This window comes from Culex pipiens, chromosome 1, assembly GCF_016801865.2.
Source record: "Culex pipiens pallens isolate TS chromosome 1, TS_CPP_V2, whole genome shotgun sequence".
Classification (NCBI taxonomy): domain Eukaryota; kingdom Metazoa; phylum Arthropoda; class Insecta; order Diptera; family Culicidae; genus Culex; species Culex pipiens.
In genome coordinates this window covers 59,416,895-59,429,823 of record NC_068937.1, presented here as the reverse complement: position 1 = coordinate 59,429,823, position 12,929 = coordinate 59,416,895, and the positions used below count along the sequence as shown (strand labels likewise).

At 35.0% G+C, this 12,929-nt stretch overlaps 1 long non-coding RNA gene across 1 annotated transcript; it reads right to left on the bottom strand.

Annotated features, from left to right (window-relative positions):
- Window positions 1–1,109: 1,109 nt before the first annotated feature.
- Window positions 1,110–12,073, bottom strand: LOC128093574 (uncharacterized). The gene is made up of 2 exons (XR_008212604.1): window positions 10,462–12,073; window positions 1,110–4,499 (listed from the first exon to the last, which is right to left on the bottom strand). It is a non-coding gene; the product is annotated as an uncharacterized LOC128093574 (long non-coding RNA).
- Between the last annotated feature and the right edge of the window lie 856 nt (window positions 12,074–12,929).

The following is a 12,929-nucleotide window of genomic DNA, read 5'->3' as shown; positions in this document are numbered from 1 at the left end:
CTTTGATGCTATGGTTATCTGTCAACATATACTCATACATACATACTAGGGTGGGTACGTTTTTCAAAAAGTTCTCGGATCAAGTTTTAGTATGGTTCCCCTTGTAGGGCATGCCCATAGGGACTTTCATGCCAAATATCAGCTCATTTGGTTGTAAACTGGCTGCGCGCATCAGGGTTAAAGTTTACATGGGAATTACTATTGGAAATTGGAACTTTTTGTTCAAACGCTCCTACAGGTCTGGGAAAATCACGCGCCAACTTCTGGTATGGTCAGGCCTATGGGAAATGGTCTGGAGAACACTTTTCCCGAAGAGAGCATATGGATTCGTTGTCCCTAGACCTGGCGCATCAGCAAACAATCCGATGTCTCCGGAATCGACGGTTTTGCCTGAAAAAGCATCGAATTTTCCTTAGCATGCTATGAAAGCTCGATGAACACCGCGACGCCATACGTCAGGCAAAAAAAAATTGCAAAAAAAATACAAATTTGCTATGCAAAGATTCTGAATTCGACTAAATAATATCAGGATTACTCGAAATGATCATTTTCTAGTTAAAAGAAGGTTTGCAATTGAATATTCCAGCCGTTTCTCACCCACGTGGTAGCTACCTGACGTATGGCGTCGCGGTGTTCATCAAGCTTTCATAGCATGCTAAGGAAAATTCGATGCTTTTTCAGGCAAAACCGTCGATTCCGGAGACATCGGATTGCTTGCTGATGCGCCAGGTCTAGGGACAACGAATCCATATGCTCTCTTCGGGAAAAGTGTTCTCCAGACCATTCTCCATAGGCTTGACCATACCAGAAGTTGGCGCGTGATTTTCCCAGACCTGTAGGAGCGTTTGAACAAAAAGTTCCAATTTCCCATAGTAATTCCCATGTAAACTTTAACCCTGATGCGCGCAGCCAGTTTACAACCAAATGAGCTGATATTTGGCATGAAAGTCCCTATGGGCATGCCCTACAAGGAGAACTATACTAAAACTTGATCCGAGAACTTTTTGAAAAACGTACCCACCCTAATACATACACACTAGTGAACGGCCCGAGCGGTTTAGGCTTTCAGGATTTTTGTGATATTAACTTGTAGATTCAAAACAGATCAGTAAACTTCACTTATCTGTATATTACACTTTTTAAAGATTACATTTTTTTGCGGTAACACTTTCAACTTTTACGCGCACGATCACATCACTCACTTAGCAACAAATAGCTAATTTCATTAAGACTTTCGTCGAGCCAATTCTCTACGTTGAAGCCAGACTTGTCCTCCAGACCTCTTCGCCGAGCCATGCCAGACCCGAACTCTGCTACGTCCCTGGTTGACTCCACGGCGGCTAAGTCCCGGCGGACTCTTCCCAGCGGCTAAGTCCCGGCGGACTCTTCACAGCGGCTAAGTCCCGGCGGACTCTTCACAGCGGCTAAGTCCCGGCGGACTCTTCACAGCGGCTAAGTCCCGGCGGACTCTTCACAGCGGCTAAGTCCCGGCGGACTGCGGCCTCCACCGCTAAGTCCGGCTGGACTGGGGCCTCTGCTACTGGTGGCTGCTGGCGGGTCCGGCTGGTCTGGGGCTTCTTCAGGATCTGGAACTGGACTGGGCTTGAACTGGCTGGAACTGACTGGAACTAACTGGAACTAACTGCAACTAATTGCCCTCCTCAAGAATTTTGGGGTTTTTATAGTCAGTCCCCGAAAACTCTACTCAATTTTGTTCTACTAAAAGTGGTCAGTTTCGATGAGAAGCATCGATGAACCTCATGAATTAAATTATGCAGACCTCTGCAATTCTTCATGACTTTCCGTATGGTGTAGTGAGTACACCTCAAAATCGGAAGTCATGGGTTCGAACCATTGTCGTGAAACTTTAAATTATGTTATTGGAATATCAAAATTATGTTCCTAAAACATTCTCAAAAATGTTGGTCAATTATGAGAAGGTCGAATTCTCCATTGAACAAACATGCCAATGAATTTGGTTAAGCCACACCCTCAATTTCCCCTGTGTAATAACATCGCACATTCATAATTGAAAGCTTAACCATTTTTTTGATTGCCTAACAATTGGCGAAATTTAATAAAGGGCTTTTCAGGTGAGGATGACTCATGATCCACACCTGTACATAAGCTTAATTATTTGTCGCGCAACGCGAGTCGACGGGTAAAATTATTTATGCTTGCGTAAGCGCGCATGGTCAGAACTGTGGTGAGGATCGAAAAATGGACAAATTTAATGATTTAAATTTGAGGTCGCTGCATTCCCCCACACTTACCAGCTAGATGTTTGTATACTTGAAAAGCATTAAGAACATCTATCGAAAGTTATTTGTAGGTTGGAAGAATATTCCCAAAACTAATAATTTGATTTGTGAAAAAAAAACTATGCAAAAAATCATAAAAAATATAATTGGCTGGCTATAAAAAAAATTATTTAAAAAAATGGTTTGGTTAATCTCCCCCACACTTATCAGCTAGATGATCGTCTGAAAGAAATGATCATCTCTGGAAAGAATATTGTCGGGTGTAGTGATCGTGCGGTTTACAATTTGATCTTCTTGTGCTTTCTCGTAAATTGCTTTATAATTATAATTGCTCTTTTCATTTTTCTACTGTAAAATTATTTGCATTACTCTTTTGATCTTCTGTCCTGTTAAATTACTTGAATTGCAGTTTCGAACTTCGCTTGTAAAATTATTTTCGTTGAAACTGATTTACATAAACTTGCATTTGAAATTAATTTTCATTATCTCTTCTAAAAAAAATCATTGCATTTTTTTCACTGTAAGCAAAATTTGTTGTTGTTGTTGTAGAACTTTGTTGATCGGCTGGTTGTTATCGTTGTCGTCTTCCATCAAAAATCGTCTCTATCGTGAGGCTATTCATTCCACAGTGACTTGGTCAATTGGTCAGTTTTCGAGGCTAAGGTGTTGAATTTCGTCGATTAGTGCAATTGTCGTTTCCATCATGAATTATGCTTCATAACCCAACTGTGAGTTGACTGTGGTCAATTTTGAGAGTGCATTGACTTCTTACTTGCTGAGTATTGCGGAATTGATCGTAAATCCAATTTTTTTTTTTCAAAATTGGACTTTTCCAGTTAATTTGCACATTTGACTTTCTCGAATAATTTACATCGGTTGATGCAATTCTTTCCAAATGTTTAGGACGTGTTGTTTGTCCGAAATTGTCATTTCGTGTAATTTACAACTTTGGCTTTTGTAAATTAATGACATCCTTTTCAATAGTTTCAGACGTGCAGTATGATCTCAACTTGCATTTTTGTTCCATAATTGATGTTTCGCATTTCAATCATCTTTACTTCGCTTAATTCCACATTTCGATTTAGTAATTTGTTTTACGTGAATGTCTCGTTACTAAACTTGCGTCTTAATTTGACTTGATCCTCATTGATATGACCTTTTACGACAACATCAACACCGTTACCTGTCCAACCTCCCGCATGACTTTGCCACTCACCATCTTGCCATCACAAAATTCTGCATACGAACGCGTAGAACTTCTCAGCATACGAACGCGTCGATCATCTCAAGTCGTTTCGTCTCTCGTCTCTGCCATAATTTACTTCAGTTTCTAGTTTTGTTTCTCCCACAAAAATGTCTTACTCGTTTTCTTCGTATGAACAATATTTTATAATTTTCAGGAATCTATCATTTAATTTCTGTACAAAATTAAAATTCAAATTTGCTTACAATCTTATAAATCTTGTTGATATTTTTATATGAAATCAGTTTTTTTTTATTTTTATACAAAAAAAATCTGTTCTATTTGGCTTATATTTTTATACTTGATTAAAAAATAACTCTATTAAGTTTTTCATTGATCCTATCATCTTGTCATTGCAAAACTGCGCATGTTAAAATATCCTTCCTGTTATATCAACTTTTTATGAAATCTGTATGTCATTCAGTGTTTTCAAATCTGTTACACTCATTCAGTCAATTTGTTTATTTGAGCAATTCGCAATAAAATGTTGAATTTGCAAGAAAATTTGTTGGTTCAATTTTCGGTCTAATGATAATGTTCTGATTTTTTTTTTCCTCTGAATTTTATCAGTTTAAAGGTATTTTTCCCTTGAAGCATTATTTTATCCCTTGAAAATCCCTTGAAGCATTATTTATCCCTTGATTTTCCCTTGAAGCATTATTTATCCATTCCCTTTAATTATCATTTGACTATCCCCATAAAGTGCAAATGTTTTGAAATGTTTTTAACATATTGAATCCCCCCATGGATTACAACTGTTTTGAAGCTTTATTCGACAAAAATAAAACTCTCCCCATAGAGTACAATTGTCTACTTTTTAATCCCTTTGGCGTTGCTTTATCAGTTTATGTATCCCTAGATCGGAACTTTTACCGTCCTTTTCGATCTTTTTAGATTCCCCACGATATACTCACAAATTTTACCTTTCCTTGAGCTGTAGTTCATATTCGTCCTTGTTGAAATTGTTGTCTTCTTGATCGTCTTCCAATGGTTTCCTGTAAATCCTTCGTATTAGCGTATAAAAAGTCTGAAAATATATTCTTAATCCATTGTTAAGTAAATTATAAAACACATGTTTACATTCAACTTTCATTCTGGGTGGCCTTCCCTTGTCCAATTATTCTCACACACATTCTTACTTGCATACATGTTGTTTTGGAACATTTAATAATCACACCATCTTCATTTGCTTGTCGTTGAAATTTCATTATTGTTCAGTCCGTTTGATTTGTTTTTATTTGTAGTTAAAAATTGCGTAATTGTTTTTCTAAAACCCTGTTAACCCATTTAAGCTCAATTAAGTATATTCCCAAAATTGCAACCCAACAGCTTCTTAATTGTTTTAACGTGTTTCATCACTGCTTCATTATTATGTTTATATTTGATCATTATCGCTTCACGTGGTTTTTTTAAAAAAAAATAATGTATAAACTCAGTACTTGTTTAAACCCCATCAATTTAATCATTTATAAAAAATATCTATCATCCCCAATTCATAACATTCTTGATTGCGCTTATTTTTGATAATAATCATTTTGTTTAACTCAACATTAATTCATTTATCATACCAAATCAATCATATATTCTTTTTTCATGTTTATTTTTCTATATAAAAAAATCGGTATTTGTAACACATTTGTTTGATTCATTTAGTTCTCTTGATAACAATCGTTTTTTTTTTTTTTTTGTACTTCATCATTCATATCAATTCAATAAGTTTTTTATTATTATTATTTTTTTGTTCAATATACATAAGTAATCCCGTGTGTTAAAAATAAATATTTTCATTCCTTGTAGGCTTTTGATATTAATCGTTTATGATACTATGTCATTCATTGCATAAATCGCTTATTTTTTTACTTTATTTTAACTGTACTGTAATTGTCATTTCAAAATATTTTTCTTGTATTGGAGCATTTCATTTTAAATTATGATAAATGTATATTGTTAAAAAAAATATTAAATGTATTTTAATACGGGTACATTGTGAACTATCATTTAGTGTTATGTTAATCATTATATTTTCTAAGTCTATTATTATGTACATTTTCAAATTTGTTTCCATTTTTGATAGTGGTCGTTTGATCGCTGTTAAATTTAACGATATCGTAAGGGCCTCGCCACTTATTTTGTAACTTTTGACCAATTCCTGTTTGTACCATTTGTATCAAAACTCTATCTCCCCACATTGGTACCCAATCATTTGTCTGTTTGTCATAAATTTCCTTTCTTTTTTCTTTTGATAATATTAAGTTGTTTCTAGCAGTTTCATGAGCATCCATGAATATATCTTTCATTGAACAAATATAGTCGTCATAATTTAAATCTGAATCATTGATTTTATAAATTGTGCTTGGTATTGTAGCTTTTCTTCCATACAAAAGTTCATAGGGAGAATATCCAGTTGATGAATTTTCTGTAGTGTTGTATTCAAACATAAAATATGGTATTAATTCATCCCAACATTGTGGATCTTTGCCAATAAAATTTCGTAAATAAACTTTCAACTCTCTATTTGATCTCTCTACTAAATTAGCTTGAGGATGATATGCACTTGTAACGATCTTTTTAATGTGCAATATTTTGCATGTATGTTGCAATAATTTGCTTACAAAGTTTGTACCTCGATCGGTTACAACTTCTTTAGGAGCACCAAATTTACAAACAAAGTTTTCGACAAAAGTTCTAGCAACAGTAGTACTTTCTTGGTTTTCCATGGGAGCTACAATCAAAAATCTTGTTAAATCATCTTGTATCACAAGTCCACAATTGTTTCCATTATTAGAAATTGGTAACATAACCACATCCATATAAATTTTATCGAAAGGTTCATACGATGTTGTCGTAATTTTCATTGGCATCTTATTTGCTGGCCATATTTTATTCTTTTGACAAGAATCACATTGCTTTACATAATTCAAAACATCTCTTCGCATATTTTCCCATGTAAATAGAGGACTCATTCTTTTAATCATTCGTTTACCTCCAACATGACCACCCAACGGTGCGTCGTGAAAATCTTTAAGCACTTGATCTCTGTCTTCTGGCTTTACATAAATTCGTTCATTTTCTGTTGCATACAGTGTAAATGACTTTGAACGTTTCATTGCAAAAAATCGTAATAAGTTTAGTTCCAACTCTGTTTTAAATATTCTATGAGAAATAATTTGTATAACTGATGCATCTTTAGCAAAATCAGGATAATCTTTAAAGCTTTTAAATAAACCATCGAAAAATTCTTCATTTTTAACTGCTGAACGATATGTTCCATTCAAAATTAAACCCCAAATTTTCTTTTGCGGGAATACAAATATGTTTTCATTGGTGTAATCCTTAATACCATGTGGAAGGTCAATGTATTTACTCAATTCTTTGTGTACCGTAACACTGTTTAATATCATAAATGTAGCTTCGGCTTGTTCAAATGGTATAATATTTTTAGAGAATTTTAAAACGTTAAAATCGATATCTGTATCTTGGAAATCCTTGTAGGTAAATGTTTTATCGTTGCTCTCATCGTCATCATCTAAATTTATGTCAATTTGTTGAAGTCCATTCATATTATTATTCCAATTAGTGTTGTTTCTAGATAAATTCTTTCTGTTTGAAGTATTTGTTGTGTTTTGATTATCTGAAATATTTTGTCTATTTTGTTTTGCTTGTTGACGAGTTGTAATTGCTACTAATTTTGATGCTTGTTTATCATCTGCATGATCTTCATCATTATTTAAACGTGAGAGAAAATCTGCAACCACATTGTCCTTTCCTTGCTTGTAACGAATTTCACATCCAATGCCTTGGATTTTCAAACGAAGTTTTGTCAAAGTTGGTGAAGTTTCCTTCAAATGCCATAGAGCTACCAACGGTCTATGATCTGTGTAAACGATAAAATCTTGGTTATAGATAAAATGTTTGAAGTGGTCTACTGCCCAAACAATAGCTAGTAGTTCCTTCTCGATAGTAAAATAATTTCTTTCTGCCCCGATAAGCGCACGACTTGCGTAAGCGATAGGGTGATCATTTGATTTCTCATTAGTAAGAACTGCTCCGATAGCATAATCGCTAGCATCAGTTGTCAAAACAAATTTGTCATTGTAGTTCGGTCTAACTAAAACTGGTTCTGAAATTAAATAGTTCTTTAATTCTTCGAAAGCATTTTCACATTCTTGTGTCCAAATAAATTTCACATTTTTCTTTAATAATGCATTAAGTGGCTTACGTTTATCTGCAATGTTTGGAATAAATTTTCCATAAAAATTAATAGTTCCCAAAAATGATCTCACATTTTTAATCGTCTGCGGCCTTTTCATGTTTTTGATTGTATCAATATTTTCACTAGTTGGTCGAATACCTTCTTCATTAATAATATGACCCAAATATCTGACTTCTTTGTGTAAAATTTTACATTTTGATGGTTCAACTTTTAAATTATGTTCATGTAATGCATTCAAAACTTTATATAAATTTTCATTGTGTTCTTCGATAGTTCTACCGAATACAATAATATCATCCAAGTATACAAACGCATTAACTGGTTGTATTTCATAAATAAGTGTGAATGTAAATTTTTGAAATGTTGATGAACTATTTTTCAGTCCCATTGGCATTCTTAAAAATTCATAATGTCCTAAAAATGTTGAAAAAGCGGTTTTCGCAGCATCCTTTGGGTTAATTGGGATTTGATAAAATCCTGATTTCAAGTCAATGGTTGAGAAATATCGAGCTTCTCCAATACTGTCCAAAATTTCGCTAATAAGCGGTATAGGGTACACAAATGGTTTAGTAATTGTATTTAGGTCTCGAAAATCCACTACAATTCTGTAGCGTTTATTGCCTTCGGCGTCTAAGTCTTTCTTTGGGATGCATAATACCGGTGCATTCCACGGACTTTTACTTGGGCGTATTATCCCTAATTTTAGCATTTCTTCCACTTGTTCTTCTACGTGTTTCTTGGTAGCTTCAGGAAATCTATATTGTCTTTTATTAATTGGAATTTCAGTTGTTGTCTCTATATCGTGCATGGTTAAATTGGTATAAGTCAACTCGTCACCCTCTAAATAAAATATTTCATTAAAATCATTCAAAATATTATTAATTTCTTGATTGATATCGCCTTTCAAGTGGTCTGTTTTAACCAATTCATAAATTTTTCTCATTCTTTCATTGCCTGTAAGTTTCTCATGCTTCATGTTTTCAATCACATCATAATCCCGATCATTTTCTAAATTCATCTCTTTTGGGTAATCTTGGTTATCATCATCAATTTCAATTTGATCGTCATAATACTCTTCAATGCACGGTTGGATTCTGCCATTGCAGCCATTGTCATTATCATAATTATTTCCATTATTTTCATCATAATTTGTATTAAAATTGTCATAACTATTTGCTTCAATACCTGCCATATTTACTTTGTTTATATTTTCAATGTCATTGATTCTAAATAAATTGGTCATTTCATGATTATTATATTGCATATTATTTGTGTCAGGCGTTCGTAAAACTATGTTGTCGAAACTTTGACTAATATATAAGGTGTATTTCTTTAGAAAATGTGCTCCAAGAATTGCAACATCAGCAAAATGCTTCAAAATGTAAAACTTTTCCTCGTATTTTGAATTTCCTATCAATAAAATCATATTTACAGATCCTACTGTATCTTCTGCTATTCCATGAACCCCTCTAATGGAAATTCTATCGTTGAAATCAATGTTAGTTAAACGCATATTACTAACCACATCCCATCTTACAAAATTGTTACATGATGCGGAGTCAATTATAAATTTGTGAAATTTTGTTGGATTTGCCAAGGTAGCAATATTTGCATAAAATATTGAATCATTATTGAAATTGATTTTTAATGTTTCATGTGGTGGAATGTATTCGTTAAATTGCAGTTTAAAATTATTTGGAATTTGATTTTTATTGCGTCGACTATTTGTATAAGTTCGTTTTAAAGTGCTCTTTGCAGTATTCGTTTTATAACATTCATAAAATTTGTTAGCTTGATAATTATTTCTGTGATAAATTTTTTTATTTTTGTTGTTCCTGAAATTTCTGAATTTTCTGTCAAAATTAAGGTTTGAATTTTCAGTACTAGCAAGTAACCTTTGTTCGAGAGTTCTTAAAGACTCTCTGTCAATTCGTTCATTTTCTAAAAATTCTAGCAAATTTTCCAACTTCATATGACGGTTATTAGTGGCAATTGCTTTGATTTCATTATTTATAATTCCAACTATAAAGTGGCTTTTTAAGCAATAACCTGTAAATGAATTTTCGTTGTAACTTTGATCAATTTTTATGATTTCGTATTTTATGTCAAGAACTCTTCCTGCATATGATTTAAATGATTCATCCCGTCCTTGTTTCAGAGTTTCAATTTGTTCAATTATACTACCAAAAGTAGTTTTGATACCAAACTCTCTAATTAAATTTGCCTTGGTTTCTTCCCAAGTGGTTGCATAAATTCGGTTAATACGTGCTGCTGCTTTAAATTTTAGTTTCATAAAAACAATATTTAAAAATTTACTCTGATCTTCGCCTTCAGGAATTTGATCAGCATAATAATTTATTAATATTAAAAATTGCTCCAGTGAGTCTAATGACCCATCAAATTCTGGAATAAGCTGGATTAAATCCGTCATCTCCAAATTCGCCATCTTTAACGGTGCACATCAACAAGAGCTTTTGCACCAAGATTTTTGTTACAGATATTTTAGTATTTTCGAAACTACGGGAACTATCGATATAATGTTTTATTCATCCCCTAAAGTACTGTCTACTAAGTGATTTACAACAAAATTTGCCTGTTTTTACAATCAGATTTGTGCAGGATTGGGTCCGTAAGTTTGTCAATTTTGGCATAAGAAGACAACAACTTCCTTGGTTGCTGTGCACCCTTTTAAGCGTGTTTTTAACTATTTACATCAAATTTCGGTATAACTTTTGTTTACTCACCCTAAACTGCCAGATTTCCATGGTCGTCTTCTTGGGTGTCCGATGCGGCCGAATTTCGTCTCCAGTTGATCCAGATGATCTCGTCATTGTTGAATCCCTAGTGTTGTCCATCGTTGGCCGGTTTTGAAATTTTCGATGCTTCTGCCATTGGTCGAGCCCGTTTTGGTTCCATCTCGTACTGCTGCATATTTGCTTCCATCTTAGAACTCCTCACATAACATTTTCTTCAATTTAACGTTTTTTTTTTTTACACTATTTTAACTGTTTGTTACTTCGCGAAATCATTTTGTTCATTAATTTTCACACATAGTCACATTTTCAACTCTCGGTTTTGTCCAATCAAAATGGCGTGTCCAAACACACACAGCGTTGCTTTCCGCTAGTCACCACCTGAACGGCCCGAGCGGTTTAGGCTTTCAGGATTTTTGTGATATTAACTTGTAGATTCAAAACAGATCAGTAAACTTCACTTATCTGTATATTACACTTTTTAAAGATTACATTTTTTTGCGGTAACACTTTCAACTTTTACGCGCACGATCACATCACTCACTTAGCAACAAATAGCTAATTTCATTAAGACTTTCGTCGAGCCAATTCTCTACGTTGAAGCCAGACTTGTCCTCCAGACCTCTTCGCCGAGCCATGCCAGACCCGAACTCTGCTACGTCCCTGGTTGACTCCACGGCGGCTAAGTCCCGGCGGACTCTTCCCAGCGGCTAAGTCCCGGCGGACTCTTCACAGCGGCTAAGTCCCGGCGGACTCTTCACAGCGGCTAAGTCCCGGCGGACTCTTCACAGCGGCTAAGTCCCGGCGGACTCTTCACAGCGGCTAAGTCCCGGCGGACTGCGGCCTCCACCGCTAAGTCCGGCTGGACTGGGGCCTCTGCTACTGGTGGCTGCTGGCGGGTCCGGCTGGTCTGGGGCTTCTTCAGGATCTGGAACTGGACTGGGCTTGAACTGGCTGGAACTGACTGGAACTAACTGGAACTAACTGCAACTAATTGCCCTCCTCAAGAATTTTGGGGTTTTTATAGTCAGTCCCCGAAAACTCTACTCAATTTTGTTCTACTAAAAGTGGTCAGTTTCGATGAGAAGCATCGATGAACCTCATGAATTAAATTATGCAGACCTCTGCAATTCTTCATGACTTTCCGTATGGTGTAGTGAGTACACCTCAAAATCGGAAGTCATGGGTTCGAACCATTGTCGTGAAACTTTAAATTATGTTATTGGAATATCAAAATTATGTTCCTAAAACATTCTCAAAAATGTTGGTCAATTATGAGAAGGTCGAATTCTCCATTGAACAAACATGCCAATGAATTTGGTTAAGCCACACCCTCAATTTCCCCTGTGTAATAACATCGCACATTCATAATTGAAAGCTTAACCATTTTTTTGATTGCCTAACAATTGGCGAAATTTAATAAAGGGCTTTTCAGGTGAGGATGACTCATGATCCACACCTGTACATAAGCTTAATTATTTGTCGCGCAACGCGAGTCGACGGGTAAAATTATTTATGCTTGCGTAAGCGCGCATGGTCAGAACTGTGGTGAGGATCGAAAAATGGACAAATTTAATGATTTAAATTTGAGGTCGCTGCACTAGCCTGTCCCATTTTGAGGTCATGTCGAGGAATTTCAGGTGCTCACTTCTTAAATGATAGATTATGATGTTAGGAACAATGTTTTCTTAGACAAGAAAAAATAATAAAATACTTTCTCGCACCCCCTAGTCGATTTACTGAAAAAAGTCACTTTTTTGAACAAATTTTCTAAAATCGCTTGGAATCAATACAAAAACTGTTTCGATCAGGTGTGTATTATCTTCAAACGATAGGTTTTTGTCCATAGATTAAGATGCACTATCAATATTGGACCAAAATTTAAGTTTTTGGACTCTCCCAGGCGGATTTGTGTCGAAAAAATCGCATTTTTTCGAAACTTTTTTCAGAAATGTTCATTTAATTTAGGGTAGCCTATTTTTCCCAGTAAAACCAATACATGCAGCTTGTAGGAAATTTCATGGCGAACCTTTTTCCCTCTGAGAAAATGCAATTTCGACACTCCAGAGCCGAGATATTTGAGTTTTAGTGAGGAAAAAAGTGCCAATTTTCAAAATTTCTCAGAATTCAGAAGCAAGGCCTACTAATTACACGATGTAGCAAGCATATGTCTCAAAGGTCAAGGTATGCTTTTTTATAGTAATTTTGGCGGCTGAATCCAAATCTGAAATCAAATTTCGTGTAAACAGTGATGTTTTGGAGCTACACCCTTTTGGAATGTTATTTGCGTGTTTAAGAGGCAGTTTTTGTAAATATTACTCGGTTTGTTCTAGAGGTCGTATCGAGGTGCTCCGATTTGGATGAGATGAGATGAGATGAGGGAAGTGGGGTAAAACGGGCATTGAAGTTTGAAGTTTCCAAGGATTTCGAATATGACAAAATTGAGACTAAAAAGTGCC